The following is a 15,293-nucleotide window of genomic DNA, read 5'->3' on the forward strand; positions in this document are numbered from 1 at the left end:
TTTAGAGTAAATCAGCTGTAAGCAGTTTTAGATTTTAATGAAAATAATTATAGTTTGAGTAATATGAAGTGTATCTGAAGTATAACCCCTGATGCTGCTTCCTCTGAATTATAAATTGTAATATAAATTCTCATGATGTATTATGGTTATTCTTGTGCCTATGTGTTTGTAGGGGATCCTGGCTAACAACAATGATTCTTAACTTACAAAGAAAGCATTTCAACAGCAATTTTTCCTTGAACCTCATCTGTAATTCTTCCACCAAAGTGATATGATTGAACTATGGTGCAGAACATGATATTGCAAAGATATCATTAATGTGTTATCATATTGACAGTGTATTTTAATTTACATCATTTAATGAATGAATACTTTTTTTTAACCTGGGGTTACTCTTTCTTAATATACCATATGCCATTGATCCCACTTGCTGTTCATTGTCTAAGCACATAAAAATTATGTTGTGGTATAAAGCTATATGCATTATATACAGCCTATCATTTGAGTGACACCTCAAAGCCCTAAGTCCCGTCTGTTCTGCAATTTTTGTACCCTAAGCCAAACTGTCACACAATGTCTTATGCACCCATTGGCTGCTGTTCTCCAACTCAGAGATGGCTACACTTCAGAGATTCTGCATATATATAAAACTTTGTTAGTGGCCTCCTCTGGGATGAACAGGGCTAGATAAATGTGAAAGATTATAATAATTACATTACTGCAAAAAGTAATATCTGTTTGCAGCTGGTTTCAATTGCAATCACAGTTTAGAAAAAAAAATATTGTATCAAATATTTTAAAGCCTTTTTCAGTGCCAGTTCCCACACATTTGGGGCCTGATGATACACCACATACTCACCCTGGTAAGTCACTATTCTTTGGTGGGAGTAAAGGTTGCACAGTTGGATCCATTTCCTTCTTGTAGAGAATCCAGCAGGATCTCCAAAATTTCCCACCACCCCCAACAGACCAACCACTTGGAGGAAGGAAACCAGAGCATACACATAATGGTGCTTCTTCTGAGCCTGACCCCAGCCTCACTCATACATACATATATACACCACACCACTATAAAGCCTGTCCCTCCCTTACATAGCACAATCTCCACACCCAAGCTGCTGCTTCTTTTGTCATGCGACCACCCCCCATCCTCACAGGCAGTGAAACTACACCAGTTACATTGCCAGCCACTGCACGGAAGTAAAAACAGGATTTTCCCCTCAGTGCCAGATCCTGCAGTCCCTACTTTTGAATAATTACCATTGAAGTCCCATGGAGATGCACTATCAGGAAGCAGGGAAGAGATGCAGGAGGTCTTTTAGAAGGCTGAAGAAATCTGTCCCTGATTCAGGAAAGCACTTAACCATAAGATTAAGTCCATCCCTGTGCGGGATACTATTTAAACTCCTGCTTAACTTTAAGCAGGTGCTTTGTCTTCATTGTTGACCTGGCTCTTAGTCTTTCTGATGGGTTACTAATGACCACCTGGGTGATTCTAGGGTTTGTCTGTAGAACTATCTAACTCCATTTCACTTCAGCTGTTGCACAGTGGGAGGAACCTAAGGAAAGCTGGTAGGCCCCTTGAGGGATACTAAAACAGAGAAGAGCATGAACTCAGTCTTACAAGAATGAAACAAAATTTTAAACAAACTTGCAAAGCCAGATTTACAATACTAAGGTGTCATTATCTTTAATCAACTGCTATTCAATATTTGTACAAAAACATTGCTAGGATCCTGATGACAATAATTTTAAGTGATTTATGTGGTAGTAAGTGTGATAATTTTTCAGTCCCCAGCATTTATCTGGACTATATTACCATAAGTAAAATGTCAACAATTTGATAAACTGTCAATTGTTATCATTTGGTACTAAAATCTGTTACAAATGTGACACTAGTATGAGAAGTTAGTTTTATATTGGTGACAATTTTATGCTTACTGAAGATCTTGGGATTTCAGAAAAAGTATGCGTCTCTTGAAATGTTAATTTTGGACAAAATAGTTGAAAAATGAGCATTCAATAACAGTTAAAGTTTTTAAAGGGCAGATGCTCAAATGTGAGAGAGATTTTGACAAGATATGACCTGAAGAATTAGGTTATACTGTTATACTTATCTAGGTCTTTTAAATTACACACAGTATCTAGTCTAGGTTTACATCAAACTATGTCATGAAAACACACATGGTAAACCTGAAGTGAATTAATACTTCTGTCAATGTAAATTCTGCGCTCTACCTTCCTTCAGATTCTAATTCCCACATTTTCTACACTTGGCATAACAGAGATTGTGCAAACATTCTGACTAAACACAGAAACAATTTTATTTCAAATTAGATTCATTCCGAAGCTTTGGAATGAAACAATGTATGGAATATTCAGTAAATATACATATTCATATAGAATTGTTTATATTGCTTTGGTATAAATAAAATAAGTAATTCACATAATAAAGTTGTTTGTTTGTTTTACATAAAGTTGGCCGCTTGGATGTAATCAGTAGCACACCTATAAAACTTTCAGGAGTTTTCCCTTTAGCATTTGTGTGACAAGAATTGAGCCATTTGCATGTGGTTGAAGATTAAATAATGATAACTGACACGTACTTCCAGCATTACTGAACACAGCTGAATCTTAAATTAGCTCCAAATACAAACCATGCAATTTATTGGTCATTGAACAAAAGATCAAGCAGCTGACATGAACAAACTTTTTTAAACATACCATTTTGCATTCTTGCATCCACATAGAAGGAACATCACAGTTAAACTAGAGCCAAGAAAGGTCAGCAAGCAGTATCTTGTGTCAGTCAGATACCGTCACTTATCAGCGATTTATTTGTCATTTTCCTGCCAACCGAGAAGTTACATATAGGATTTGGAGGTTGTGATTTGTTTGTTTTGGGTGGTAGTGAAGGAAGGTAATAATTATAGGAGTCCTCTAGATGTATAGAGATATTAGACAATTAGGGGGAGATTTTCAAAAAAGACATAAATGGCAGGTAGATGCAAAATCTCCCACTAACAAACAAACAGATTGGGTAACTTAGAAAATTAAGAAATGTGGCTCTCTGACTTGCATTATACTGGACAAAAAGGTTTGAAATAAGAAAGTGCTTGATCATTCTATCAAGACCTGAAAAATGAACCTTCCAAATATAGCTTTCCCCCTTATGTATGAAAAGAGACATAGCTATCTCTGTGACAGAATACCTGCTTTCCCAAGCCCAGTGGAAGAAGGGGATGTATGAGGGGAAGTGTGAACAGGAGAGTGGAGAGAGGGTGGGTAGGAAATGCATATTATCTTTCCTCAACTAGCCCTACAGGGCTAAAGGCTATTCAGTAACTGCAGGGTTCTCTTGTTAAGGTGGAATGGGGTCATAAGGGCAGCCCCTAGCTACAGAAACCTTAGTGGGGAGGAGGACCTGCTGGATACCCAGTGAGATATGGATAGTCCTGGCCTCCTAGGATCCCTGGTGGATTTAGCTGGTTTGCGGATGGGCCCTATGTCCTATTCCACACATGATACATGCATATATTCATGTACATGCACACATACAGCAACTGGCAAATTATCAATAGGTGTACATTTTTTCATAACTTTCATAAGGGTATGGATTTAAGATAGTCAATATGGTATGATTGCATTGCAAAAGTAGACTCTTTCAATGTATGCCCGTGGGCACTCATTTATATATAGTTACTATGGGGAAATCATTTAAATTCAGCTCAGAGAAGACTGCAACATTGTCATTATGATGTGATTAAAACAGCAAAACAACTTCCAATGCCAATCTAGAGAGAGAACCACTATGGTGGTGCAGCTTAGTTTCTGAAGTTCCCAGTAGGATGCCATTAGAGTGGCAAAACATTTTCAAGGAATATTTTGACAGCCCTTGTTATAACATCAAACTAAACAAAATGTTGACGCATGTCCTATTACTGTTTGGCTTAATAAGTGGACAAGTTAAACACGTCAAGAAATGGAAACTCAAAAAAGTTGCTACAAACCCACAAAAGAAAGCAATTTTGAATTAGTTCCCTTACAAAAACATTGGGCCAGAATATTACAATAGTGTAAATATATTTGGGCCCTGGCTATAAAATACTGTAATGCTATAGTATTTTTATGAAGAGGCTGCTACAACACTCATAACTCAGTCTCTTGCAGATTATGCATGATGATGTTCACTTTATCAGGTATTCCCATGTCATTGTCCAATGCTGCACACAACAAAAAATATATCCCAAACCACTCCCACACCACTCCCAGGTGTTCTTTGCACATTGCACATTAAAAATGTTGTTCTTCCATGTACTGAAGCGCATCGCTGCACTGAGGAACATTGCTGCACTGAACATTGCTGCTCAGTTCCCACCTAGGCCCTAAAATAAATCACTAGATTTCCAGAAGCACTCAGTGCACCGAGTGCACATTGGGTGTTCAGCTCTTGCAAAAATCTGGCCATCAGCTTCCAAATAGGAGCTGCTGGGTGCTAAGTGCCTCTGACAAGTCTGGCCCTTATTTTAGTGCCTAAATGGGAGCTGAGCTCTTTTGAAAATCTGGATCTAAGTACGAAATTATACATTGTACTCAGTAGTACTAACTCCCACAAGTAGTCCCAGGAACTTCAATGACTGGACATCCTCATTTCTGCTAATGCTGGAAAGTTTTTTTCAATAACAAGAAGACAACAATAACGTTAATACTATTAAACCATAGCTATACTTCTCCAGCAATTAAGTCTATTTTGTTGAAATGTCAGCAGACAGAAACTGGAAACAGTGCTACTCCTATACATACTTTCACATCACCTGGTGTGTCCACTTTTTTTTTCCTACTTGAAAAATAAAAGAGAGTGAAAATGACAGAGCAAATAACAGATAAAAACATGAAAATATGTTCAGATAATGCTAATGCTAACCAACAACACAAAGCCCGATTAAGTTTAAACCATCATCAATCAGGGTTACAAACTCTGGCCCTTTTTTCAGCCTGAAAAGAATGGTCACATTGATTAACAGCACTTACCATTCCTGTCTCAGTGTAAATATTATTATTTATTATTTGTGTTATCATAGCATCTGAAAGCCCGAACCATGGAGCAGGACCTCACTGTGCTAGGTGCTGCACAAACACCGAACAAAAAGACAGCCCCAGTCCCAAAGAACCTCCGACTAACTCATTAATTCCCTAATTCAGGAAGCACATTATTAATTAATAGCACTTGAGTAGCACTGACACCTCTGGGATGACTCATGTGCTTCAAGTTAAGCATGTGTGCAAGTGTTTGCCATATAAAGGCCTAATTCTCCAACAGAGTCTCGGGCGTCTGGATTAGACCACATTTAGTAGTGTTACAATATTATCTTAAAGAAGTTCCCAAAGGTTGTAACATAGCCTGGTATCTTGGACTCTTCTCATAAAGTGCCAAGGGCCATGTGTCTTGTAAAGACTAGCCACAAGGGAACTGAAATAAAAATATTTTTGGAGCTTTGATTCAAATTTTCCTTACCTTTGTGGCATTATTATTTCAGTGCTAATGTTATTTTAGTGTATTGTTGGCTGCTACATATTTGCTATCTTTTTTTGGGTGTTCCTTGTTCTGTCTTGTTTCATTGACTCAATAGGCCATGTAAAAAGTCTTTATAGCAGTAGTACTGCTTCTCATTTCTGTCCCCTGAAGTTTAAGCAGTCTAGACTTCAGATATTGGGAGAATATACCCATGATTTTATAGTGTTAACATTCCTGTTGTCTTCTGGTCATTGAAAAAGCTCTCTACACCAAACAAATGGAACATTTCTAGTCATGCAGTTCTATTTTGGGTTAAATGGGGAAACAAATATTATCATCGGAGTGTTTTCTTGGGGATAAAGACTAAACGAGTGAAAGTTATACAGGCTGACAACAGGAAAATTATTCTTGACTAGCTGGAAAGCCTATGCTTAGAATGCAGTTATTCCATAAGTGCAAAGCTGATCTATGGTAATCTCCAATAGGGTTGGGAGAGAGGGAAGTAGGGTATAGCACAGAAAATTATTGCCCTGCTCCTACAAGTTACTTTGCTTTGGACGATGCCTGCATCCATTTAGAGGCCCACTGAAGTCAACTTGTAACATAACATAACATGACATAGCCTTTCTAGATAACTTGCTGGATCAGGGCCCACAGTTTTAGATACAAATGTCCCACGATTTCCTGAAGTGACATAACTATGACTGGGAGTTGAAAGGAAGTGACTATAGATCACGCACAGTATAAAAAAGAATTTTTTCTACCCCCCATTTTCTGGGGCTCACTCCTGCAGTATCAAAGTCAATGGAAAGACTTTCATAGGCTTCAATGGGAATTGGATCCAATCCCTAAAGAACAAGCAAAATCACTAATATACTGTATTAATCTCCTACTCTATTCCCCCACACTCACAAATAATTCAAATATATGAGGGTCTTTTTAAGTATTCCTGTCCCTCTCCCTCAGACACAGTCAAATCTGTTCTGCACTGTTTATTAATTATTACATTTACACTACCTGATGTTAGCTGGCTTACAAGCTCTGCTTTATTGGTTGCTTGTTTGCCTAATTAGCAGAAATTTACATATTCACTGAACCTGTAAGTTCTGTATGCAGTGTGTGCTCACGGATTCTGGCAATCAACCAAGTTGTTGGTCAAAGTTCTGATAGGAATTAATCACTTAAACAAATTTTACAAGTCATCACGCCAAGGCAGAAGAAGTTGATGGTAGGGACGATAGCCCATCTTGGGTAAAACAAAAGGAGGCCTAAAGCTCTGTCGAAACCTCAAACCTAACCTCAAGCCAAATCTTTCATAAGATGTGAAAAAGTTTATTTCACATTTTTTTAAAATTTTGTCATACCTCTTTGAATTTCTTACTTCTGTGCCAGAAAATAAATACCAAAATATGAAGACAAAAGGCTATTCTTGGATTTATGACATGAGAAAAACAAGGAATAGAAAAAAAAACCTCATAGGAAAGCTTGTTTTCACAACATTTCTATTCCTATCTTTCTCTTTATTTATTTAAAATATTTATAAGGTACCGAAGGATGAGCATTTATATGGCTTAAAATAATCCCTAGACGACATTCTTGTCAAAAGAAAGAAAGAAAATAATTAAAACAAAGATAAGTAAAATTTTACATCCACAACATTTTAATCAATACCAAAATAACAAACATAAAGGAAAGAAAAATACAATATACTCAATGCTCAGACAAATTAAGAAATAAAAAAATCTATAGCTGAACATTGCCCACTCTCAGAGGACAGCATTCTGACATTATGAAGGAAGGACCAAATTCTGAACTCAGTTACATAAGTTCATTGAAGCCAGTGTGGATGCCATTGGATCCAACACCGATGAGACATATAAATCACTGAACGCAATAAGAAAGAATACAGATTTTCAGGTACCATTATTCGTTACTTGTCTAAAATTTTATTTTTAAGTCAATGTAGAGATTTGGACAGCACTGGAGATTAAACTTCTCTATCCACAGGAGAGATATATCTGGCTGCAGCCATTCAAGCTTCCTCACATATTTCTACCAAAGCACTGCAACCACGGCCTGGAGGAGCCACCTCAAGGAATGAGAGACTAATTCTGCTTCTAGACCCATTCGATTAGCACCAACTGCAAGGGTGATTTTTGTGATGTTGAAACCTATTGGTTAAGAACTGGACAGATCTTCAATTCACATCACATTGGCTAATTACATAGGTTGGATTTGAAATGGTGGCTAAAAGTGAAAGCTCTTTACCTCATTAGAAATCCTTTGCACTATCCAATTGCCCTAAAGTTTACATCTTATGGGACCCAAGTCTGGAGCTCAACATACAGCCTGTGTAAGTGGTATGAGCGCTGATGAAATTAGCGAAGTCAGGGTGGGAGTAAGAATCACTGTCTGGCAGCATAGCTGTTCAGAGGCAACTGCTGGAAGGCCTCAGCATCCCCAGGAATGAATGTGCCCAACTACTTGGATGAGATGAGCTAGCAGATCCATATAGTTAGGGATTGGTTGGGACCACCCTAGACTCCCAATGCCTGCGTCTATGTGGGAGCACAGGGAGCCATAACAGAATTCTGCAGCATGCAGATTTCATCCTGGATGACTAGAGTGCCAGTATTCTCCCCACCCACACATTTAATAATCTTTCTGAAACAGCCGGTTGTTCTGGTGGAAGAGTGGGGACATACCCTTCAATGCTGGCTGATAGTCCAGTTATGAGTTAAACTATTGATTTACCCTGATATAACACAGTTTGACAGGTTTCAATCAAGCATGTGACTTTTCCTTCACTTCCAGAGTATTCCTCTGGAAAATAAAAACAAAACTAACCTTACATTAAGATCTCTACTGGGATAGGCATTTTTAAATAAAGAGAAGAGACGGAGCAGACCAAGTTGTTTTATTGTTAGTAGAATAGAAAATTAAATACCAATTTTTTAAACAAATTGAGCTATTTGTTTTTGCAGCAGCAAAGGAATTTATTATTTCACTATTTCATCTCACCTTGTGTCATTAAAATGTAGAACACAAGTAGTAAAACACAAAGTAAATATGCACATATCTTTACACCATGTAGAGTAGCTATAAATCTTACTCTTTGATAACAGCTGTACTATAGCAATCATTTCAGTAGTGCAGCTGCCACAACAATATCAAATTTTATAGTTAAAAAGCAGTCAAAACTTTAATGGTACAGTGGAGGTAGATATATATTGTGCTATAAATAAACATTATCTAATGAAGAAATGAAACATGTTTATTTTTTCTCGCCATATCATTCAATATCATAAATCTTTGCCCCTGCAAGTTGCAATAATAGCAGCCATTATACTTGAGCATCTATAACAACAAAGTCTCTGCTTATACTAATTATCCTAGGTTTAAATAGGAGATGTGCGGATTCAAGTAATAGTAGCCCAGGAAACAAACTCCTCTCTTCTTTAAAATTATACTTTAGAACACGATCTGGATCAGAATTCGCGGGCTGGGATTCTGAAAAATTTGGGTGTGGAATGGTAGGGGACTCGGTTTTTTGTTTGGGTTCTGTTCTGGGTTTCATGATCATTTTCCTGCCTTCTTCTAATTTGTATATATAATCAGATTTAGTGAGTATAGGCCCAGATCCTCAAATGTATTTAGGTGCATAACTTCCAGATACCTTTGAGAATCTGGGCCATAGTAATGGGCATACTGTTTCAGATCAGTGGTCCATCTAATTCAGTATCCTTCCAAGAATGGACAGTAGCAGGTTTTTAGATGATGGTGTAAGAAACCCCATAATGGATAATTAAGTAATAGCCAGCCCACAGAGTTTCTTCCTAACCCCTATTGTTGGAAACTGGTTTATGCCCTCTGTAGCAGGGTTTCCAGTTCAGTCAGGAGGTCTAGTAGTCAGGGCCTGCTGCACCAGTCTTTCTTTTTGCCCAGTGTGTCTGGGACCCCTGAATGAGGTTGAACTGGGACAGATTCCTTGCTGGTAAACCCCTGGTCATGAGCATCCCAAGGCTAGGTGTAGGGGCAACTGGGATAGGTAGGGGGAGTCAGGGCTTCCTGCTCCACCAGTTTCCAGCCCAGAGCCCTGAAAATGTGACAGCGTGGGATGACCTACGCTTTGCCCACCTCCTGCTCATGACCCCTCAGACCACTTCCTACCCTACCCAAAGTCTCTGTTTGGGGCATGGCTGCTGTTTGAATGATATGTTTGATCATAGTCCTTTACTTCAAACCCCCAAAGTTGCAGGACTGATGGAGGCAACCCACTAATGCCCCCCCTGCATTGGCCTTAGTGTGGGGTTTGTAAAGCTCATCACATCCTCCCTGAGTCATTAGTACCAACATGTGCCATGACCACAGGCTCCACACACTATATTGGTCTATGGAACTATTGACGTGTTTGACGTATTTGCTTGAAATTAAGACATGTGCTCATGTACCTCGCTAAACTGGGGCCTGAGGGACTGTACAAGGGAAATCCAGGGACAGAATAGCAGTCAGAGAGAGGCAATGGAGCTGTTAGCCCCCCTGTAGATCAGAGAGTGAGTTAGTGAATTTCATTCTCCCAAATCTATTGCTTGAGATTTGTAAGGCAGGTGAACTCTGTCCTTTGTACAAATCTTTCTTTATTTCAATTTCATTCTTTCCCCCATACGAGGGGACAGTCACTTTGCACAGTTGCCAACTTTCATGCGGTAAATAAGCACCCCGACTTTCACAATAAGCCAAAAATCAAGCTAATCCCATTTCAAAACAAGGCCAAAACAAGCCAATCCCTAAGAACCCCAACACTCTATGTGACTAGATCCCCCGGCGTGCAGTCCAAGACTGTGGTGGGCCTGCTGTGCACCCCAACTCTCTCCTTCCTTGCCCCTGCTTGCCCCCCCTTACCCCTGCTTGCTGGGAGCTGATAAAAAAAATGGAAACAACAAGCTAAAAGCCAAACAAGCAACAAGCCAAAACTAGCCAACAAGCAACTCACAAGCCAATTAAGCCGAAAACAAGCCCAATTCCTGTGTTTTTTCCCCGCAGGTTTGGTATGTCTGTCACTTTGAAAGATGCTTGCTGTTAGGGTTGTTATATCCAGACAATAGCATGGCTGGCTGTTATCATTTGGCTCATGATCCTTCGTTCTCTCCAGAAACAAAATTCCCATTGACTTGTTTGGGAGTTTTGCTTGTATTAGGAACACCAGATATTTTAAAACTTCTGTGATTTCAATGGGCTTGGTACTACCATTTGCCCTCGTACATCTTGTTCAGCTTCCCTCAATTTTCCTTCATCTTTCCAGTAACCCCAGACATGTGGCTCTTGTGATGGTATGCATGAAGAAAAATTTCCCATGTTTCTATTGGTTCCTAGAGCCATCGTAGAGAGGTTGGACATGATCTTGAAAGAAACTTATCTTTTGAATCCAGGCTTCTGTGAACTTAACACAATAATATACCAATGGGGTGAGTAGGAAGAACAAGGAGAAGCTTATACACTGGAATTCAAATCCCAGACAAACAGTTAGCTGCAGTTAAACATTGTGTATGCCCTATCAAAGATCCTCAGGGTGCTAATTCTTACCATCAACTTCTTATTTATCTGAGAAACCCCATGAGACGCTATAAAATAAACCTAACAGCTGTTGCCAGGAGATGACAAATCCTGGATACCTTTTTGTCACATTGAAACCTATACAGTTTGCTTCATGTTTACAAACAAATTGTTACCACAAAATATTAAGTGCTGGCTTTTAGAGAAGCACTCAGAAATTATTCACTCCCCTGGAATCCTGCATGACAAATTAAGACTGTGCTTCAACTCCTAATAAATGTAGCTATAGCAGAGTTTCATAAACATTCTTGAGATGTTCTTCTGCAGCAGCTTTATTTTGGCTCCCCACTTTTCCTGCTTAAACAAATGGAAAGGTTGGCTGATATTGTCAAAATACAGCACTTCGCGTGCACCAAGAGTAATTTGTTAAAGTAATTTATTGAGTCTGCATAGTAAAACATAAAATCATATTTCTACAGGGAAAAAAAATCATTACCCTAAGCTAAGCTTGTTTTATTTTAAAACACAAATTATTACAATTGTGGATTCTGCAAGTAAGATTATGTGCTTCAAACCCCAGCCTTTCAGAAACCAACAGGGTGACTTTTACTGAACCGTGAGACGTTGTGTAAAAGCAGAACAGATGTTTTTACAACCATCAGGTAAACTTATGTTTATGGGTAGATAACATCTAATACCTTTCTCATGGCTTAAAACAAACTTCCCAATAAAAATGCAAAAATGTTTCTCCCCAGTCGGGAGCATGCTTTAAATCTAATTAATACACAGCCGATTGCAAACCAACCAAACTACTCATGCAGGGTCGGGCCTGTCATCCAGTGTCACCTCTTTTCCTGACACAGTCTTAATCTCATCCTTTGTCATAGTATTGCAGTTTTTGCTCTAAAGGTTTCTGCACTAAAAAGTGGGGAGGTGAAGCCATAGTTCAATTCAATTTATTTTTATATTGCCTCTCATACAAAGTCTCTCAAAAAGCTTTACAGTAAGAGAGAAAATAATCATATAATACTTTCCAGAATTTCAGGAAAGTGACTCTCATCCAGACAAGAAGGGAAAACTATACAGTGATGGGTCAGGGACAATAAGGGCCATTGCTAATTTAGAACCAGCAAGCATATTAATAAAAAGCCCACATTTATTACATCTTGAATAGTAAGGGGAGAATGGAAATGAAGCTATCATTGTTCCATATTCTCATTACAAGAAGGGATCCATTTTTCAGATATTGTCCCTCATAACAACCCGGATGTTATCCCACATTGAACTATTTAAATCAGGGATTCTAAATGTCATTTATCCTAATGAAATTACACACAGCTTTCTGTATGACCGTTCCGGCCCCATTTTGGGTCTTAGTGGCATGTTTTGACATTGAAGGATAAGAAGTGTAAATACACAAATTGTGGATTTCTTTCACTCACAGGTTACCATGACGGGCAATATCTTAAGGACAGAAAGAGAAAATGCAGAGCAAGTAAAATAGTAATTTAGAAATCACTGTGATAGCATAAAAGAAGGCTAAGCACAGAGAAAAAAAATAAGGAGATAGATGCACAAGATTCTTTCAGAATAGTGAAATCCAATGTAGTGTTTTGTAATTGAACTAGATGTGGAAATGTATATGAGTCAGTGAAGGTGACCCAGTTGTGTTTTGCCCTACACAAAAAGAACTAAAGATGTGTTTTCAGTTCATCTTACTTATTTTTGAGAAAGAAAACAACAAAAGAACAAAGATAATGACTCCCTAGAAAAGGGAGAGAGAGAAATGCATTGATTCACTAACATTCTGTATCTGAACTGTATAAATGGTAGCTTCCTCTAAAGCAGGGACAGAAGATGCTTCTGCATTTAAAGCACAGTACTACCATATTCCGTGGCAAAGATGCTGAGGAAAAATGCAGAACGTATTTATGGCACCACAGTTACTTTATTTAACTTAGACAATTTATAAAAACACCCCAATGCCAAAAAAGCACCCTACATCACCTAATACAATGATTAATCATCATAAACTGGAAGCAAAATCCCATTACATTATGGCAGCACTGCCCAAATACCAAATCTTCCACAGGGACGGAAACAGGGGAAGTTAAATGGCGATGCTGAAATTAACCCAATCATGTAGGACTTGATCTCAACAAGTTTTGAAAATAGACACAGCAGGTCTCTTATCCCACTCAGATAAGGCCCTGAGATAGCCATATCCTCATCTCAATACAGATTCACCATTGAGGACTTCAATAGCTCAGTTATAGGTTAGGGGTTTGATACAGGAGTGGGTGGGTGAGATTCTGTGGCCTGCATTGTGCAGGAGGTCAGACTAGATGATCATAATGGTCCCTTCTGACCTTAAAGTCTATGATTCTATGATTCTAGGACAGTCATCACAGTTTATTTTAAAAATTATCTTTAAAAGCACAGGAAAAAAGTTGTCCCTGAGAGAACCTCAATCCTTTACTACTGGCTTTCTGTATCCATAATAAAACCTTACAGTGTATCACTAAACTCACCAGTAGAAAGTGGAATAAAATCTCTTCACCTATCCATACTTCTAACAAGCCCCATCATTTTCAGAAGTAGCCAGACATGCTGACAGGTAGCATCTCTAAACAGTATACAACTGGGGATATTTGGGCAGTTACCACTAGCATTTCTTCCTACCTATCTTCATGTCCAGGCTTCTCAACTCAAGCCACATCTTTATAATGCATTAAATAACAAAACACAATATATAGTAACTCATTTTTTGACCTTTTAATATTTCTGTCATTGATTGTCAGACTTGAGAACTGCTCTCTATCCTCAGGTGATGGATTATTTAATTAACTGTTGACCTTTTCAGTATCCGACGTGGACAATGCATGTGCTCCTATGAAAGCTGCCTGCTTTGGATATTGCTCAATTCTGTGTTGATTCGATTTTGATTTTTTTTTCCCATCATTTCTATTTGGTTTGATTTAAAAACAATGTCTTGTCTACTTAATTAATGATATCTTTAATATCTACTACTGTGTATTTTCTTTTAAACATCAGCTACATTCATAAGAATAAGGTGAGAAAAACAGTATTAACTGATTGTGATTTGTTCAGGGAAAAGTAATTTCTCTTGCTTACCTGTTACTTAGGCTTCTGAGTAGTCTTATGCCAACTTCCCTTACATCAGGAGGAGACAGAAGTTCTCAACTCTGATGGGCTAATTCCCTCCATGTATAATGGGTCAGCAAGCTTCTTTTTAATGCCATTATTACCATATCCTAGACTAACAAACTCTTGGCCTTCAAGAATCATTTGATTTCAATACTTTGTGCTTTGATCTCAGGACTGATTCAAGCCAGCTTTTACTTCGCAGCTTTCATTTGATGACTTCAATTCTGCAAAAACTGAATAAGCCTCACTAACCACCTTCCAGAAAGGTAATATAATGGCCACTTTATAAATGGGTAAACTGAGTCACAGAGAAGTATTAAATGACTCGCCTGCCCCAATAAGTCAAAGGTATAGCCCAAAACTGAACTCAAGACTCCTGACTCCTAGTCCCTTGCTTTTATAAATCATATATATCCATCCCCGTCCTTCATATATGAAATTACAGCCTTTTTATAAGTGATATGGATAGGCTTACTCACATTTCCCCCCCACAAGCATATTACTGGAACCAAGTACTGAACAGGTGATCCATCCTTTCTGATTAAAAAAAAAAAAAAGAGGCTTATGTGTGGCTCGCTGGGCAGGCTGGTCATTCCAGAATGGCTTTCCTCCAGAATTCAATGAGCCAACAATCTAATGTTCAAGCTACAAACTGCCAATCACGTCTCCAGAATAAAGTCTTCTGTTTTATCCCACTTTAATAGTAAAGTTTATGCAAATTTCATACAGAATCAAAAATCAAATCAATAAAAACCAAACTTTTCAGTACATTAAAAACCATTAGCTGTGATTTTACCCATTCCACCATACTGCCATTCAAAATCCAAAAGAAAAGACCACTGTCCATTCATCATTCTCTGCTTACAGTTTAATCATGTACAAATATTTGAGATGATTGGAACTCTATTTACTTGTAAATGTATGTTAATATATAGCATCATCATCTGTCTCCCTATAAATAATGTGCTTTATATTGTATATTGACATATAATCATTTTGATAGCACTAGAACATTTCTGGTTAAAATAGTGTTGTGGGGTCAGCAGAAAAGTTTGAA

This window comes from Malaclemys terrapin, chromosome 11, assembly GCF_027887155.1.
Source record: "Malaclemys terrapin pileata isolate rMalTer1 chromosome 11, rMalTer1.hap1, whole genome shotgun sequence".
NCBI classification, from domain to species: Eukaryota; Metazoa; Chordata; order Testudines; family Emydidae; genus Malaclemys; species Malaclemys terrapin.